Below are 20,700 nucleotides of genomic sequence, written 5' to 3' on the forward strand. Positions count from 1 at the left end.
TCTTTATAAATTATTAAATTAACTTTATGGCTTAGAACTAAGTACCTCATGAATCTTGTTATCATGAATTAATAATAATTCTGTACGTTTATATAATGCTTTACGATGTTCTTCCACATAAATTATCTTACTTAATTTTCATAGCAGTGTAGTGTGTTAGAGAAAGTTGATATTAATACCCCAATTTTCACTATGAGGAATCAGAGACTTAGGAAAGTTTGAGTCACTTTCTTGAGTTCATATGGCTATGGATTATTGAGCTGGACTTAGGAGTAATCCAGTCTACTTTTCTCTCCTTCTCTCTCTCTCTCTCCCTTTCTCTGTCTTTCCCTCTCTCTCTCTTTTTCTTTCACTCATTAGGCCTGATCATTTCTGAGGGATCCGAAGAACATGAGTTCTTGAAAGTGTAAAGATGACAATCATAGCTGGAATGAGGGTGAATTGACTAGGATGCAGCAGCGCTATGAGATCTGGTCAAAGCATCATCCAGGAAGTCTCAGTCATTTATTAGAATTGTGCCAACTGGCTTAGAACTTCAGTGTGGTAGCACATTAGTGTGTATGGATTTAGTCAGGGGCAGGAAATTTTGGTAGCCTTTGAAAGAGGAGTAGAATTTGAATAGGTAGAGATAAGAATTATGTTTTACTGTATAGAGGGGCAGCACAAACAAAGATAGTAAGAGAAAGATCATAGGGAAATATTTGGGAGGAGGGGACTATCTATATGATGGGGATTAGTCAGAAATCAGGTTGGATAAATAAGATGGAGAAGACGATAGTAGATTGGAAGCAGGAGGTGGAATATAGGGAAATACATCATGTTCTTGGAATGGGGACTAGCATGTTAATGGCCTGTTTGCGGATGGTCAACCCATTCTTATTGGCAGGGTGAGTAATGATGAGGCAAGAAGATTAGTTGGGAAGTGTTTAGTTGATGGCAATGAAGTCTCCAGTTGTGGGACTGGTATAGGAATGGAGAGAAAGGAGATATTTTAAATAAAGAAGTGTATTGATATAGTGACAGACTGGATTCAGAGGATAAGGCAAAGAGGAAATTTAAAGATGACTTCAAGTTTCCTAGTCTGGCAGGTAAAAAGCATGTTGCAGTCACTAACACCAAAAAAAATGCTAAAGAGGGGGAGTACATTTTAGAAAAAGGATTTCTTTAGCTCACTTAGTGTGACATTATATTGTCTCTGAAGAGGACACCTATGAGGAGAAATCTTATGGGCCAATTGGAAATTGAGGTAGGAGGAGTTTGATCTGGGAGACATTGACAAGCAGTGACATTTCATGCCATCAGATTTGGATTAAACACAGGGGCAGGAATGAGAGAAATAAATGTGGAAGTTCAGTGTTGGAGGCTCTCATTTAGGTACAAGGGGATGCATGGAAACACAGGAGAGAGACCAAGAAGGAGAACCAGAAAAGAGGCATGTCAGTGACCCCAGAGAAGAGTCAGGAAGTTGGGTAGATGAATAGTGTAGAGAAAAGAGTCAACAATAAGAATTTATTTTTTTAAAGATATTATTTATGTATTTGACAGACACAGAGAGGGAAGCACAAGCAGGGGGAGTGGCAGAGGGAGAGGGAGAAGCAGGCTCCCCACTGAGCAGGGAGTCCAACCAACATGGGTCTCGATTCCAGGATCCTGGGATCTTAACCTGAACTGAAGGCAGCCGCTTAACCAATTGAGCTATCCAGGCACCCCAACAATAAGAATTTAGAAGAAATATACCATTGGATATGATAATACCACCAATGGATTTTTGGGAAAATAATTCAGATTGAATAAGTTAATCACATTTTATCTATGAATATCAGTAAATAAGTTATTATATGTAAGGTTCATTTTAACATTTAGCATATTAACATTTATAATATATATATGTATAACACTCATAACACATTAACAGTGTATTATATGTAAGATCCATTTTAACATTTAACACATTAGCATGTTTTGCTGTTTCGAACAGTGTAGCATGTGTTTAGTGGGGCCAACACTAGGTGCCATGGGAAGCAGGGGAATGGATACCGGGCTCAGTTGGGGGAAGGGAGTTATGAGTTATGAGTAGCTTTTTAGAAGAGACAATGTCAAAAGTGAATTCTGATAATACAAGTGAAGTTATGCCAAGGGAAGACAAACTGGAGAAAGTGGGAGAAAGTACCCAGTCCCAGATCCTAGGCCTCATGGGGTCTGGTGTACCTGGTTTTGTGTCAAAGTGTATCTACTGGTAATTTTAAATTGCTTTCTCTTTGAAACAAACCAAAAAAGCCCCAACACTTTCTAATTCATATCCTTGATATATGTTATTAAAATAAACTGAGGTATGCTGGTAGACTTCAAAAAAAATAATAAAAAAATAAATATACAAGTTAGAAAGTCAGTGACCTACAAAGCAATTTATAGAATTCATACTGAAAGCAAATGACATAAATATGACCTTTAGAAATTTTACTCATTTGGATGAAATTGGACTTTAGGAAAGTAAAAATAATTATAGGAAGAGTGAAATTTAAGAATTCAGGAAAGTAAAAATTTTGCAAAATATTGAAAGTACCTCTAAATCAAAGTGGAAAAAAGAGACAGCACTTTGCAGTCTTCCTAAATAAGTTGTGTACTTCAAGCACCTGGTGCTGAGACGATTTTAGAAACAGCATATTTAGCCACAATCTTACCGGCTCATCATGCATTTCTTATTTTCTTAATTCTCACTTTATGGCTAGAGAGATTTGCATGATAGAAGAATATAGTTTTAGAAGTTTCATCTGTTTCTCCTGTTTATTCCTTTACCTGAAGTCATAATCATATTTCTATAGGAATAAATTATGATTTCACAAACAAAGGATTATAGCTTTGGGAGGATAATTAGATGCTAGAAAATGAGGTTCTTAAAATGAGGGTCTTGTTTATAGTATCAAGTATTTGTGACAAACACAGTGAGTAATGATGAAAATGTGCCTTAAAAATGTGACATGTCATGTGAGTAATTGTCTAAATTCTGCTGGGGGGTGGTTTCTGGCATCTTTAAAACTTTTCTGCTGTGGTATGGAGTTAGAAACAATAGGGTAGTTTAGCCCAGCCCTGCCATAGAGAGCGTTCACACGAGGAGATATTTCTTCCCCGACTTAAATTGCCTCTGTAATTTTATGTGCCTATCACCATTATTGCTACAGAGACTTCATTTGGCTTACAAGGACCTGGGATGCCAAATGTCAGCAAGTGAAATGTGCCTGTGACGACCAGAGCTAAGTAATGTTCCAGTTACCTCAACATTACAGTTGAGAGTCAAGAATTCCATAAAATTACTGAGAAAACAATTGTTCAGGTTTTCCCAGCGACCTCACTTTTTCCATCCCGGTAGCTGCTATCCACCTGGGCGTGGAAATTCCCTGCATGTGCCAGTCTGCCCAGCACTGGAAGGTGAGCTCTAAGGTAGCATAGATGGAATGCTGCTTTGTTCACTATCACGTATCCGGTGCTTAGTAGTGTGCCTGGCACACCGAAGGGGGCGTGTGTGTGTGTGTGTGCGCGCGCACGCGCGTTTTGAATGAATGAAAAGGAGAATCAGTCAGTATTATTAGGACCACTCCTAAAAGCAGACTACTTTTTGCTCTTTGTCTATAGGAAAGACCTTTCCTCTGCCACACTTTTCTCAGGCTAGGAAGGAATCATATAATCTAGCGCTTCTCTTATGATTTGACAGCATAGGTATTTTTGAACATGTCTGTGTGTGCCTTGTGCACTAACAGTTCAGGTTAGATGGTTACCCGGAAGGGTTTCTAAGCGTGGGTTGCGGAGCTCTTTATGGAACACTGACTAGCCTTTATTTAAACCCTCCTGGGTTAGAAATGTCTTCCTGTAATACTTTTCCTACGCATTACGCCTACTCATCCAAGATGAATCCCTGAGGTCATATTTCAATATGAATGTGCCCTATGACGTTTGGCTCCCAAGTTTGTGATTGGAAAGGAAAAAAAAATACGTCAGAAGAATGACAATCATCATTTTTGCTTTTTAAATTGAAAATTATATGACAAAATCCTTATCATCTAAAGAGGCAAATTGTATTCAGCCAGAAAATATACAAAAATATTCTAGACCAGTATTACTTAATCACTAATGACATTAGTTTTCTGCATATTGCAGTTTGTCAATTTTTTGAAATTTGTAATTGGTTTGAGATTTTATTCATTTTAAGTAAACATTTGCTTTAATATCTAATTTTGTGTTTATAGTTTTGTATCATTTTTTTTCTTAAAAAGGGCCACCCAAATTATATGTTTTGAGCAGCACAAAATTTGTTTCCTGTACCAGTTAGCCTTGTGTTTGCATTTCCCAAACAGAAAGAGTCTACATATCACCATTTTAGTTCCTAGGAAAGGAGAAGACATAAAAGGTCTCAGCATTCCCCTTATGTCCACCTGAGAGGGGCAGGAAGCCCTTTATGCAGAATCTGTGGGGCAATGAGCTTCTAGTCACCTCTAGTGAGAGGACAGAAGAAACAAAAACATATTTCCAGGGAAAATTCCTAGGTTCTCTGGTCTCACAGATGTGGTTCAAAAGTGCTGAATTTGGAGTCAAAAGATTTGAATTATTATTCTTGACCCACCTCTTATGTGCTGTGGGGCCTCAAGGATATCACTTTGCTTTGCTGAGCCTCAGTGGTCTCTCTCTCTCTCAAATGTGGTTTTTAATCTTTGTTTATTGCCCAAAGATGTTACGATCAAATGAGTTAATACATGTCACAATATGTTGACATGAGTAAAGGTGTCGTGGTTTTAGTTGTTACTGATACATGTTACGTCTTATTAGGGACAAAGCAAATTATGTGGTAAAATAGGAAAGTACCTTATCTGCCCCACTTCAATGTTTTGAATAATTACGGGTGCTGGGATGACAAGGAACTAAGGATTTGGGTGATATGTTAGCCAAAGGGAAGGGTCATCAGTAGCTTTTCAGCCTTGACTTCCCTTAAATCCTATTTGTGAATACATCTCAACTAGCCCATTAGCTGGCCAATGTTCAGCAACAACCGTCTAATTTTTAACTTCAAAAAAATTACAATCATGTGTGTATTTGGTGGTGACTGTTATTCGGAACCGTTGGTCCACAGAACAATCCATATCAAATGATGTAAGATGAGTAATTTCTCTTATTTTTACTTCTGTTTTCAGGACCAATTGCACAACGCATGAAGAAGTATCATTAGGGGTGGCCATATGGTCGAGGAGAAAGATCATCCTACTGGGAATGAGGACGTTTTGTGTAGTTGCCGCTTTTAAAAAAGCGGTGTAAACCTGAGGTAAGTCATATACTTTCTCTGGTATTTTTTAATTGGTAAAATTATATCAGCCCAATTTAACCAAAAGTATTATGAATATCAAATAATAAGGTATAGATGTTGAAGGATTTGCCAGTCATAAAAGCCTACCCGATTAAATGGTGATATTATTTCCTGAGAATTACTAATGGGGAAGCAGTTAAATAAATTAACTATGAGATTGAGAAATAGAGAAATCAGCAGACATGAAATCCACTAATTTGATAATTCCCAGGGCCATTAGCTTGTCATATATACAAAGGCACACACATAATAAAAATAAATGAAAACACAGTCCTTTCATCTGAAATTGCCTTCTTTTCTGGATCGTTTCGTACTGACAACCTGGCATCTACCAATTCCATCTAAAGGGATTGTTTGAAGCATTTAATCAATCTCTTATAAAATGTATATGTCTGCTGCTTTTATAATTATGACAAAGCAAAGGAGGCGTTGAATATATTTTGCTCCTCTTCTGATTCTCAGACTTCGTAACTGGCAAGGATTGTGGACCACAACCTCCCGCAATGCCCTGGTGGTAACTTTCCTTCCAGACAGATATCAGCTGAGCACAGTGTACAATCAGCTGCCTACATTGGGAGAAACAAATCAGAAAACCACTGTTCCATAATCACAGAATTGGAAGAACTGCATACGTAAAATGACAGGCTATTAATTCTGGTTTGGAAAGCCTGTGAATAAGACTTTGGATGAAGTTTAATTTTCTTTTGGCTCTTCAGAAATGGATAAATCATTTAAAATGAAAATAGAGGTTGTATAAGAGGACACTCGCTTCTTTCAGTATTTATTATTTGGGGGGGAAGTATTTTTTTAAATGATGAAATATAATGATGAAGTGTTCACATGAATGCTCTAAAACAGCACACAGTTCATTCTCTGTTGCCTCACTAAGCTCTAGATTTGAAAATTATTTGGTGTAATTTAAGTAAACCTCCAGTATATAAAATTTTAATTGAAAAGATATGATATTTCATTAAATGCTGTCATACATTGCTCTTGTTGCCAAATGAGGCTTGGCAGTACCTCCAGGACACTTTTCTACTGATGGGATTTTGTCTCCAGCCTGAGCCAAATATAGCCTTCAAGATACATACCAGCTATCATGTGTTGCATGAGAGAGATTATATAGATATGGTATACGTTTATATGTTTTCATAGCATTTATATGATTTATATTCATATGAATATTTTTATCAGCAACTTCAGTGGCATTAGAATAATTACTCTTTAAAAGTCTTACGCCTGGAAAAGTATTTATAGTTCCATGAATTATCTGTACAAAATGCTGTGACAGTAAGATACGAAAAGATGGGGGGCAGTGGAGAACACAGTTTGGAAGTAAATATACCTTGGGAGTCAGTCTAGAATGTGTAAGCAAGGAAGTTAAAGAGAATCCTTTTTTGTTTTTACAAATTTTTTTTTTCCCATTTGCGAGAGAATGAACTTTATTTTCTGTTCTTCCTGGGGTTAACAAATTCACCTTTAAAAAAAGGTAGGGAGTAACAATGAGAAAGGCACATGCACATGACCGCTGCATTCTCATTAGAACCCACATAATCATATTCTAGCTTGACTTATGTTCCCTGCAAAGTATGTTAGGGCCAAGGAGCCAATAGGGCTGTTCTGCCTTAATTTCTCTAGAATTTGCTGAAGTCGTTAGTGAGCAACCAGAGGTAACAACTGCCCACTCAGTGAATAACTTAATTCACCTGGAGAAAACTACTAATGTAAATCCACCATGTTTCTCTATTTGCACCAAACCTGGGCATACACTGTGGGTTGCTGGTTTCATCTAAGAGTTCATCTTAACTGTTCCTTCTTCCCTAGAGTCTCAGGACAATGGCTGATGTCACCGACACCAGCAGTGCCATGGCCATCTGTGCAGCAGAAATGACTTGCTTCCAGATCCTGCTTCCAGCGGCTGTCACACTGGCTTCCCAGGTAACCACTCCTGTCTGTATCCTTAGAGATTTACAAGTAGTAAGAATCTCAAGAACAGAAGCTCAAATTAAGACAAACATCCAAAGTCTAATATTTATTTTTCATGTTTTAATATTTTGGAAATATATGAAACATGGAATCATACAGCTGTCCTGAGGAATATTTTTGAGCTTTCTCATTTTACAGTCCTGTCTGGAACAGTGCTAACGTGTTTGTTTGTTTTTAATTATCGTTTGTAAGCTGAAAGCATTTTCTGCTTTATGAGTGGTTGACACTTGGATTCACTTTGGGAGCAGACTGTGCATTTGTTTTTGGGGAAAAAAACCCCCATCTGAATGTATTCTTTAAGAACCCATTTTATAATGCAGATGTACCTCTCAATTTTCCTTAAGAAAAACTATTTTTTAAATGCAGCTTTTGTAGCCTGAGATTCTGAATGAAAACGGGTGAAGTAAATCTTACGGAAGGCAGATGCAGAACTGTGGCTCTAAGACTTTTTTTTGGAGTGTGTGGGGGAGATTTCCTTTTCTTGATACAAACAGCTTGTGTCTGTAAGTTTTGCCTTGCAATTCTTATGTAGGTGCTTATGTCTGTGCAAGTGAGAACGTGAGAGAGAAACAGAGGCGGGTGGAGAACTTTTGTTTGAACAGCTCTTCACTTGAAATAGGAGGCCAGGAGATGGGAAATCAGCAGGCAGGGCTTTCAGGCTTGATGTTCATCTGGGGGCATGCAAGACTATAAGAAAGGACCAGCCTCTGCTTGACTTAGTTCAGTGTGGATTGGTCAACCCGTATTCTGCTCATCCTGCTACACAAGAACAAGTAATTCAGTATAATGATTATATTCTGATGTAATTGTTGTTTCGGGACCAAAGGGTAAGTCCACCTTGTGGTGGGTATTAATGATCAAAATTATAACAGCTAATACTACTGAGCATTTACTTTATGCCAAGAAATGTTCTAAATGCTTCACAGATGTCAACTGTTGCCCTCATAACAACCTTCCTCGTTGGAAACAAAGTATCTCCATTTTATAGACAAGAAAACTGAGGCTTACAGAGATAACTTTCTCATGGCTCGAGAGAGAAGGCTATAATTTGGGAGGGAGCTGCATCAGGGTTGGTGAAGCCGGGGTGCATGTTTTGCCTTTTTTGGGTTACCAAGGAAGGTAATTAGTCATGACAGCACTTAAGAAGGCCTCTCTCACAGTGGGCTTCCCATCAGGTTTTCATGAAAAATTCATGAAAACAGCCCATGGGTGGAAGGGCCAGCCATATATATGCAACACACAGAATTGTGTCAGTCAGGTAAGATATTTGTGGCACCCTTCCCTTGTCTCCATCCCTTTTGCCTGAAATTCCGGTTTCCCGGGTTGCTGTGCTATTTTCTTCTAAACGCATTTTAATGTGTTGATCTATATCAAGCTATTCTTACTGCTGGTATATAATATAGACATAGTTTTCAATAAACATGACCAAGCTTATCTTTTTTTACTTGATATCTTTCTATCTTCCTGAAGGCAACAACTGTTCTCCCTTTTGGTGTGTGTGTGTAGTGTGTGTGTGTGTGTGTGTGTGTGTGTGTGTAATTGGTGTCTAGCTTTTACAAGTACTGAATTCAAGGGGTAAAAGTCGACATCATATACTGTATCATCAAGGTTATGACGGCCTCATAAAGAGTTGAAGAGTGACTCATTTTTTCTGTTCTCTGGAAGAGTGTATGTAATATTAGTGTTATTTCATTTTTATGTATTTGGTAGAATTTGCTGGTGAAACCTTATTTGTCTAGAGTTTTCTTAATGGAATGATAATACAGTCCAGCCCCCTTATTTACAGAAGGGAAAAAATAAGGCCAGGAGAAAGTGACATACTTAGTACCAGACCTACCAGGTGCTTCACTTACCTCATGTACCTGAAATTATTGAGATTATATTTAATAGTTAAAGGAATATATAGATTTTTCTTTTTCAGTTTTATGAATTATGTTTCCTACAACTCAACAATTGAGTTGTTTTATTTCATCTGAAATTTTATTTATCACCAGATTTATTTATATTACACTCTTTAATGTCCAATTTATAGTGGTGTTTCTTTCTTTTTTTTTTTTTTAAGATTTTATTTATTTATTTGACAGAGAGAGAGACAGCCAGCGAGAGAGGGAGCACAGGCAGGGGGAGTGGGAGAGGAAGAAGCAGGCTCCCCGCTGAGCAGGGAGTCCTGATGTGGGGCTCGATCCCAGGACCCTGGGATCACGCTCTGAGCCAAAGGCAGACACCTAACGACTGAGCCACCCAGGAGCCCCAGTGGTGTTTCTTTTTTTGTTCCTCATATTGGTTATATGGTTTGCTCTTTTTTTTATCTTGATCAAATGTCATTGGAAGTTCTTCAAATTCATCATTTTTAAAAAAAAAAAATCAGTTTTTGGCTTTGTTGCTGTTCTCTATAGCAGTACCCCAGTGAGGTGGTCAGAATTTGGAGGTGTTGGCTTCATAGTGTGATCGAGGAAGCACTGTCCTAGGCATGTGGGGCAGAAACAGGGAGTCATTAGCGGCAAGGAACCAATATCATCTTGATCATCAAGATGTCAAGGGTCACTCAGAGAGGCTGAATTTTAGAAATCCGTTCTTTGAATATCACCTGGGTCTTTGAGATTCTAATGCAATACTAGAATGGAGAAGGAAATTCAGTAATGACTGAGATGGAATTTTCCTTCCATCCCAGAAGTGCAAGCTTGGAGATAGAATTTTGTTGGTATAATCTAACTTTTCATTGACTTAGCTTTATACCATCTCTCTCTCTCTAATTTATCTTGGTAAAAATCAAATTTTCATGGACTTATCTTCATATCCTTTCATTTTTGGTTTCCCACATAGACAAATCACTTCAAAGAGAAGGGCCAGATTCTCATGAGTCCTGCTGCCATGCTGGCCTAATCAATTTGCTGCCATTGTTCCCTGTCACTCATTTCCAAACAATTACACTTCCACAGCCTAGAAGGGGTTATTCTGTAAATAAATAAGTTGTGTATGTGTGTATAAGAGGGGGATTTGATTATAATTTTTAATTAGTCCAACTTCAGGTTTATATATCTCAAAGGAACTCTACGGGTATTTGGCAATTAATGTTTGTAAATCACCTTGAGATCCTTGAGGAGGAGAGATGCTATATAAATGAATAATGTGGTAATGAAAATAATAATACATGCATTTACATTCCCAAGCCAGTTGCCTGAATTAGGTGTTGAAGTCTAAGGAAAGCTGTACAAAATGTAGCTATTGATATAAGAAATATTTTCACACTCCTCTTTTAGTCATGATGGAAAATATCGGTGAAATACAGAATATAACCATAACACATGATTGTGATTTACAATACATTAATGAATGCTTTTGTTTATATAAGTAACTATTTCATTATTTGTATACAGTTATTAGATCAAGAACTACAGAACACAATCAGTTCTTTGAGATGATAGTATGTGGAAGCTAACTGGGAGTTGTCTCAACATAATTGCTAAATGTTGCTCAATAATAAATTACGGTTCTATTATTAATTCAAGTTTTGTCAATGGCATAATAGATATTTTTGCAAAGATTTTTATAAATAACTTTTTAGAAAGGCAAAAAAAATCCTAAGTCACCCTTAAACTATAAAAGAAATTGTTTTCTCCCCACCTATCCACCTTTCATTTCCTTTCAGTATTAAAGGTCAAAAATCAGATGCCTCTGACAACATCCCTGCCCTTTGGCACTGCACAAGGGGTAAAGGGAGGAAGAATATACCTGTTTACCTTGTGTATGCCACTAAATTCTGCCGTTTCATATTTCGGTCATTTGGTTGCTGAAAGCTCTGAAAATAGCATCAAACTTCACAGCACAAGTAAAAATGAGTTGTTTTCCCTAACTGTAGAAAGTCAGTTACAGCATTGGGTTTTTATCAAATAAAACCATTAGGAATGAGAGAATAAAGAGCCATTCTGTTAAATATGAACCACTATTATTCTCTAATTTCACAACTTCATTCATTTCCTACTTAGCCAATTTTATTATGAGGAACTATTTTTGTTGTGGTATTGTTTGATTGTTGTCTATCTCCCTGAATAAGAATATAAACTCTTGTCTGTCTGTTTCACATGTATCCCCAGCAGAGTTTACCTACCATATAATAAATATGAGATCTCCCCCCTCAGGAGAGCTTACTGTTAAGTACTTGACAGTACACCACTTGTTGGAATAGAAAAGAAAATAGAGGGTTACGTGATAACAGATAAGTCATGGAAAATCATAATATAGAAAAATGTAACAACTATTTTTCTTCTGTGCTGATATCAGAACAGGAAGAGAAAATATGTCTTAAATACTGGCAAATTTAAAAACATAAATAGCAATGAAATATCCTTATGGTCTTTAAAGCATTCTCACATGGATTATCACCAGTCTTGACAGGATGTATCTCAGTTCCAGCAGAGTAACAGTGTGAAAAGAGAAGTTTGAACAAGTGAGAATGAATGTTTTTGGAAAAAGAAAGATTAGATTCTACTCATTAATGAAATTTTGTAGACTAAAAGATTTATGTTGAGGTTGAGGATTGGAGCAACACATAATTGAAGGTTTCTCTAAGCAGTTGAAAATGTGCCTGGGTTTGGGTAGAAGTGCAGGTCCAAAGTAAGGTTTTAGAAACGTCTCTACAATTTATAGTCAATGTTTAGGGGTGGATGTGACCACAAATTCATAGAGAAAGAAAGCTCAGTTCATAGAGTTGGGAGAAACTCCATCATTTAGAACATGAGGGAATATTTTAAAAATTCCCAAAAAATGGGGTGCTTGGGTGGCTCAGTTGGTTGAATGTCTGACCCTTGATTTCACCTCAGATCTTGATGTCAGGGTCATGAGTTTGAACTCTGCATTGGGCTCCATGCTGGATGTGGAGCCTTCTTAAAATTTTTTTTTCAAAGAAGTTAAACAGTAAAAAATAATAATTGAAATAGGTAGGAATCTTGGATAGTATAGAGCCCCACCAAACCAAAAGAATGGTCAGGAAGGGAATGTTAACTCTCAAATTTTGCAGGAAGGTCAAAGGTAGATGATGGAGCAATAATAGCTGATTTGGAAATGCAGTCTTAAGAGAGCAGTTCCCACTGAATAATAGTAATGGAAGCTAAATTATAAAGGATTTACCAGTGGATGGATGCTGTGGGGCAGTGAATAAGAATTTTTGAGAAGGCTGGATATAAAAAGAGAACACAAAACTTTCATGAAGGTGTGAAAGAGTTTATTTTTATGTTTGTTTTATTGCTTATTTATTTAATTGTTTTAGAATGGAGTAGGCAAGTGTATTTGTGGATAGAGGGAATCCAGTAGAGCAGAAAAGTAGAAAAAATAAGGCATATAATTTAGTCAAGGCAATAAAGAGAGAATTGGAAAAGATAAAATTATATATAGACCTTTGAGTGTTGGGGGAAGGGACTTGATATGTTCTATGGTATAGTCTTGGTCTCAGTCAAATAGAAAATGAAGTTATATGCTGAGATAAAATAGGGCTGTTGTCTTGAAGTGAATATACTACAAATTTTGGAAGCTGATAAACTTAGGTTCATTTGTAGGCTCTGCCACTTATTTTGGGACTTTTGAAAAGTTGCTCACCATCACTGAATCCACTTTCTTGAAAAATGGGAATAATAACACCAATCTTGCAGAGTTATTTTACATTTAGGATAACAGCGGCTAACATTTATTGAGCACTTTCTACCTACCAGGCTCCATTTTAAAAACTTTACATAAATGAACTCATTTATTTGTTAACTTTTGAGGTAGGGGTTATCATTTTCCCAATTTTACAGGAAAAGAAATGGAGGTATCCAGATATTAATAACTTTCACAAGGTCACACAGCTACTAATAGGCAGACCTAGGGTTTGAACACAAGTAAGTGGTCTAAAAGCTTAACACAATTCTTAGCACAACATATAGATGATTCAATAAGTAGGATTTATAATTATAATTATTTCTAATTTTATTAAAGACTTGTAAAATGTGCTTCTAATTTTCTACTCTGTTAAACCTGATAGAAAATCATCCAGACAGGAATTAAACGTTTTCTGAATACCATAGGTTAATTCTGAGGTGATACCTGAGGTTAGATATTTATGGCTTTATGCACAGATGAGGGCCTACGTATGCCTCATAGTACCCTAGATGGCTCTTACTTGCTCTTTAAATATATTTAATTTCTATAGTGATTCCATCCCAATAATAATAGTCAAGTTAGGTAAAATTAGGCAATAGCAGCTTTTCTCAGTTAATGCAAATATTTCCCTAACCTCTTTTCCCTTGAGGATTTATAGGTATCAAAGTATTGTTTGGGAAAAATGAGGGACTGGTTTTTACTAAACTCTCCACTACTTCATTTGGGACACCAAAGTTCTGCTTCTTAGGAATAAGGATGAATTAGAAATGGAATAGCTCTCACAGGGAATGAAACCTAGCACCAAGTCACCTAACACTACATAGGGAATTACAGTTATCCCAGATTGCTGGTATTCCCAGGAATCTGGCAAAAGCAAATAGAAATTCTGTTTGGAGAAATACGCCATCATTCTAGGCCTCAGATTATTTTATTTTATTTTTATGACTTTCAAGGATTCTGTTATGTTATTATGTTATTATGAATTTAACATGTTATAGTTTCCTATAGGTGCTGAAACATAACAGCACAAATTTATTCTTATACATATATAAAAGACTTTGTATCTTAAACAGCACAGATTTATTATCCTACAGTTCTGTGTGCAGAAGAGCAACTAGTCTCACTAGGCCTGAGTAAAATCAGGGTGTCAGCAAAGTTACATCTTTCTGGATGCTCTAGGAAAGAATCCATTTCCTTGCCTTTTCCAGCGTCTGGAGGCTGCCTGCATTCCTTATTTCATGACCACATTCCTCCATCTTCAAAGCCGGCAACATCTGGCTGAATCATTTTCATGCGTTCATTTCTCTGGTTGTTTCTCTTTGGCCTCCTTTTTCCATTTGGATAGACCTGTGTGATTGTATTGGGCCTACCTGGATGATACAGGCTCATCTCTCCATCTCACGGTCAGCTGGCTCGTACCTTAACTCCACCTGCGACTTTCAGACTATTTCTAAAAGCAGTTCTTCATATCCAGTGTTTGGCATGCAATAAAAAATAACTGGATACGTAATGCTGTGAGACAACATGAATGAGAATCAGGAGAAACAACAGAAAATAGAAACAGACTTTTAGGGGATTGAGATATTGAGTTATGAGAAAGATTTTAAAATAACTATGCTAATATATTCAAGGAGAGAAAGAACAAAATAGGGAATTTTTGTAGATCACTGGAAACTATTTTTAAAAAGGAGATAGCAGAATTAAAAAAGAAAAAGAGAAAAAGGATATTTTAGAACTAAAAAAATTATTAAAAATTAAGATTTCAATGGATATGTTTAAAAGTAGGCTAAGGACAACTGAAGGTATAATTAGTAAAATATTACATAGGAAAGAAAAACACATCCAGAATGAAAAACAGAAACACAAATGAAAATTACAGAAGAAAAGGTTGGAGACCAAAAGGGTACAGTGACAAATCTTAATTTAGCGTAATTAGCTTCTAGAAGCAAAGAAATGGGAGAATGGAACAGAAGGGATATTTAATGGATAACAGGTTTTGTTTTGTGTGTGTGTTTTTTTTAATGATGAAATACATCAAGCTAGAGATTCAGGAAGACTTGTGAACCCAATCAAACCTAAAACAAATATGCAGTGTACTATGAGACATAACGATGAGGTAAGAATGGTAGTGAGTCTCAGAAAAGGTCTTTCTATTGAGGCAGTACTGAAGTAGAGATCTACATAAAGAACAGATTTAAGCAATAGAGCAATAGGTGGCCAGATCTTTCCACATAGGAAAGACTGTGAGGGTATGTTTGAGGACCACCAGGCACGGCAATGTCTCCAAAGCTGTGCAAGAGAAGTAGAAAATGCTTGCCGGGCCAGACCGTACAGGTCATCTGTGGCCTTTGGATTTATTCTGTGAGGGTGTTGAGGAAGGAGGAGGGTTATTGGAAGACTGTGTGCAGGAGAGTGCCATGAGGAGATTTAATAGAATCTCTTGGCTGCTGTTAGGAGAATGGACCATAGGAAGTATTCAAAAGGGGAGGGAAGTGTTAAAGACTTGCAGAAGTCCATGTGTGAGTTGCTGGTGGTTTGCACTGGACAGCAATTGGTGTACATGGCAGGCGGATTGGGTAGATACTTCAACTCTCTGCTGAGGGTTAATATATAGAGTATTTTGATGATATGTTTGTATCACTCCTCAAGGATATATTTAAAACATATAAATTGAATTAAAGTAAGAAAGCTTAGGGGCAACTTTAATAAAATCTTATTAAAGTGAACCATAGGAGCTCTAAAAATGTTATCTTACTTGAATGGCTTCAGATTATTTATTTTGCTTAGTAAAGTACAATAGATCACCTCTTCAGACATGAAACAGCAATTTTTTTAATTAAAAATATTTCCAGTATAGCATTTGTTTTGAATTACGATCTATTCTAAATTAGTCAATATGAGAAGTTTCACTGCATTACAAGGTTTTTCTCAACAACAACAACAACAAAAAAGGTGTTCTGAAGATCCTGGGTTTCTGATTCTATGAACTCCAGAAATATTGGTCTAGCTCCAGAATAAATTTGTGTCATTATATGGGTGGTGAATTCTCTTTTAAGCCAGAAAATGATCCCCGGAAGATGTTTTCATAGAGCTACTCTTTTTAAAGTAATGAAATCACCAGGTGTCTGTCTTTGTGCAACCTGCCATTTTTTTCTCCACCTACATCATTATTCCAGATACACTTGGAGTTGCATTCCAGTTTAAAATGAACATTGGATGAGTCCACACTAGTGTTCCAGGTCTGATGGGAGAATCACCATCCAGGCTGTAATTAAATTTCAGTGAATGGCTGCAGTGAGAGATTATTGAAGCAAACATGGAAACAGCATTTAAGTGGTTTCCTTCAAATGATGAAATTACATACATAACTACTAAAATACATAATCCTAGGATTAACCTCTAACTTTGAGTTTCACTTGCTCTTTGTGTCTCACCTCAGTGTCTTACTTCACTTTCAAATTCAAAAGAGTTTTAAAACATGATTTTTATATGGCACCACTGAGTTCATTGTTAAATCTAATTTTAATCCTGTAATAAGATTAATTAACTGATGGAGAATTCAGTTCATAGGTTTAAAAAATAAATTACTGGATTTTTTTTTTTTAATAAGAAGGATTAAAAGGTGGGATCTGTGAATCTCAGGTATGCCTGAATGAGCATAGGGGTGGACTTTTAAAAAAATCTGAAATGGAGAAAGCATTGATAAAAGTGTTATTTCTTCATGGGAAAATCTTCACAAAGTGTTGTAAAAGTACACCAAATAGGCTTGTTTGGCTTTGGTATTTTTTGGAGGAATTTTTGTTGCTAGTGCTGATTTATAAAAGTAATACCTGGAAATACCAGGTCCATTTCCCTGACCTACCATCTCCCCACTCTGAGATAATCATTGCTAGTAATTTAATATGTATTTTTTTCATGATATGATATATATAGTTGAGTATGTGATATAAATATGATCTACCCATTGTGTACATAGGACCAGGGTGTTTTTAACTTAACAACATATCATGAACATTTTTCATGTCAGGGCATGATTTATGCTCTTTGTTTGAAGAGCTATGTAATACTCCACTGAATCAGTATATTGGGGGGGTGTGTGGGTGTGTGTGCACGTGTGTTACACAAAAATCTAAGACTTAAGAAGTTAAGACATTGCCCAATATCTTAGTACTCAGAATAGCAGAGTCCTGATTCCAAACCCCATATTTTTTAAATTATGCTACAAATCCTCCCACATTTTGTTTGTTAAATAATTTCTTAATTAAAAAAAAAAAAGAAAAGCTCCATTGAAGATAGACATGTTGCTTTGCATATTTTCAGTTCGTTCCTTTGGAAAAATCTCTAGAAATAGAGTTGTCAAGGTAAAAGATTATTTCAATTTTGATAGTTATTGGGAAGGAAAGACTCCTCCCAATGGTATATTTGAGTTCCTATTTCCCCAAACACTTGCTGAATCTAAGAATTACTGATCTTGTTAATTTTGACAAATTGATAGATGCTTAATTAAAAGAATTTAAGCCTCTTTTCAAACGTTTAATGCTTTATTTGTGTATCCTTCAAATATGAATAAGCCATGGATTAGAGGGTGCTTGTCTTCATTCCTACTAAATTGTAAAAATTCTAAGTAAAAGACATAACACTTTGTCCCGTAGGTTGCATATGTATTGTAAAGATTATTGATGCTCCTTAAAGATTTTTGTGACATTTTCCACGTACAATATTTAAGTACAAGGGAGACATAACTGACTTTTTAAAAATTAGTCTTCCGGGGGTGCCTGGGTGGCACAGCGGTTAAGCGTCTGCCTTCAGCTCAGGGTGTGATCCCCGCGTTATGGGATCGAGCCCCACATCAGGCTCTTCCGCTACGAGCCTGCTTCTTCCTCTCCCACTCCCCCTGCTTGTGTTCCCTCTCTTGCTGGCTGTCTCTATCTCTGTAGAATAAATAAATAAAATCTTTAAAAAAAAAAATTAGTCTTCCGACCATGCCTGCTTAAGAAGTCTTTAGCCCATGGGGTGCCTGGGTGGCTCAGTTGTTAAGAAGTCTTTGGCCCAGGTCATGGTTGGCTCAGGTCATGGTCCCAGGGTCCTGGGATCAAGCCCCGCATCGGGCTCCCTGCTCAGCGGGAAGCCTGCTTCTCCCTCTCCCACTCCCCCTGCTTGTGTTCCCTCTCTCGCTGTGTCTCTCTGTCAAATAAATAGAAAGAAAGAAAGAAAGAAAGAAAGAAAGAAAGAAAGAAAGAAAGAAAGAAAGTCCTTAGCCCAGGATTACTGAAATATTCTTCTCCTTATTCATCTTGCCATGATTTTATTTTTGGTGTTAAATTTTAGCCCATAATTAATTTTTTGTGTGTATGGTGGGCATTCCCCCACACCAAATGAAAGGTTAATTCTCCCAAGATTTAATGAAGGATCTATTTATAAGTGTAATTTTCATTAGTTTCTAATTCTCACCTATATGCTTTTTCCCCCTCACTTACATATCATCCATTTTATTTTTGTATTATATATTCTATTTCAAAATCCTTTCTCAAACTGCATTAAACTTCAAAGAATTAATCAGCAACTACATGGACTTAGCCCTAAGTGGGTATAATTTCATAGCTAAGCCCTAAGTATAAATCCATAGTTCACATTGTTTCTATAAAATATTTGCCCTTCTCTCTTTGATTCATTATTATGATTCACTTCTTGTTTGGTTTGATTTAACTCTTAAGCAGTTCTTTTTAGGACTGTTGTACTGGTATCGTATCTTTTGAGTGCTTAAATGACTGATAAAGTTTTTCTTTTCCCTCAAAATGAAGAATAGTTCGAATATGCCAAAATTCCTAAATTGTGCTTCACTGAATAGTACTGTTCAATGAGATATTAACATGTTTCAAAGGGAAGGGAAACATTATTGTCAAATAAATTTGAGAAAGAGTTAAGAAATTAAAACTAGTTTGTTGATTTTTTAAAAATATTTGGTTTTATTGAAGAATTTCTCAGAGCTCTTAATGAAATGGGCTGTCTGCTTCTCTAAGAAATAAATGTAATGTATATTTCTAAAATGTTATAGTCACGCATGCCCTTAATAACAAACACATATCAAGATCTCATGAAGAAATAATTGGAATAGTTTGGAAAATACTAGAGTATGGAATTCTAGATACTCTGTTCATGGAGGCTTATGGAGGATTTCCTATCAAAATGTAAGGATTTCTTCATGTGACACATTTTTGTATTTTCTAAGAAATAGAAGCTACTACTCAAAATGTTAACTTACCTGCAGTACCGTATATGGTTGGTTGGACAAATACTACACTGATATTTCAATCTCTGGCCAGTGGAGAGAGGTGGTTATTGGCTGTGGGGAAATTAAGGTTATTTACCTCCCCACCAGGCTGTGGGGAAAGTTAGGGTTATTTACTCCCTCTGAAAGGATGGTTAGCATCAAAGCGAAATAAATCAGTCAGAGAAAGACAAATATCATATGATCTCACTCATATGTGGAATTTAAGAAACAAAACAGATGAACATAGGGGAAGGAAAAGAAAAATCAAATAAGATAAAAACAGAGAGGGAGGCAAACTAAAAGAGATTCTTAACTATAGGGAGCAAACTGAGGGTTACTGGAGGAATGGTTGGGGGGCATGGGGTAATTGGGTGATGGGCATTAAGGAGGGCACTTGTTGTGATGAGCACTGGGTATTATATGTAAGTGATGAATCACTGAATTCTACTCCTGAAACCAATACTACACTATATGTTAATGAACTTGAATTTAAATAAAAAGATAATAATGAAAATGTGGTTAGTATCATAAGCACTGCAGATGCCAGATATTGAGACTGCATGTTATCATTCATGAATAGTAAATTTAGAGGAGCAAAAGTCTGTATTTTTCATCATCTTCACATATTTTCATTTGGCTTATCACTTGACTTATTATCTTGGTTTTAGAACCCAAGTTCATACTGTAAAGGGGACAACAGAAGTGCCCTTTGCATTTGAAGTTTAAAATGCTCTGTGTGTGTGTATGTGTATAATGTCAAAGAGAGAGAAGCATTTGGTTTTTTTTTTTTTTTTTAAGATTTTATTTATTTGAGAGAGAGAAAGACAGAGATAGTGAGAGAGAACATGAGCAGGGAGGAGAGGGAGAAGCAGGCTCCCTGCTCCGCAGGAAGCCCAATGTGGGGCTTGATCCCAAGACCCTGGGATCATGACCTGAGCCAAAGGCAGATGCTTAACCAACTGAGCCACCCAGGTGCCCTGAGAGAGAAGCATTTGAATAGGAATTCTAGAATAAAGAGCTAAGTTCTTCTTTCATGATCATTTTGAAAAAGTACTAATGAATTTGAGAATTTGAATATGAAACTAGATTATCTTTATATATGATTTTTCTTTCTTCCACTCTCTCAAGAAATTATTTTCCTCATCAGTTTTATTGAGAAGTAATTTATATGCAATAAGTTTATTCATTTGGAGTACAAGTTGGTGAGTCTTGTCAATTGTAGACATCAGTAAAACCATCACCACATGATGGAACAGAATATCTCCATTGCCTCCGAAAGATCCCTCATGTCCTTTTGCAGTTGATTCCTCCCTCCAGCCCTGACCACAGGTAACTGCTGATCTGCTTTGTGTCAGTTACAGATCAATTTGAATCTTGTACACATTTAACTATTGAGTATTTACTCTGTTTTTCTTTTGCTTCTTTCATTCAGCAGAATGTTTTTGCAAGTCATCCATGA

This window comes from Ursus maritimus, unplaced genomic scaffold (genome assembly GCF_017311325.1).
Source record: "Ursus maritimus isolate PB19 unplaced genomic scaffold, ASM1731132v1 scaffold_6, whole genome shotgun sequence".
In the NCBI taxonomy this organism is placed as follows: Eukaryota; Metazoa; Chordata; class Mammalia; order Carnivora; family Ursidae; genus Ursus; species Ursus maritimus.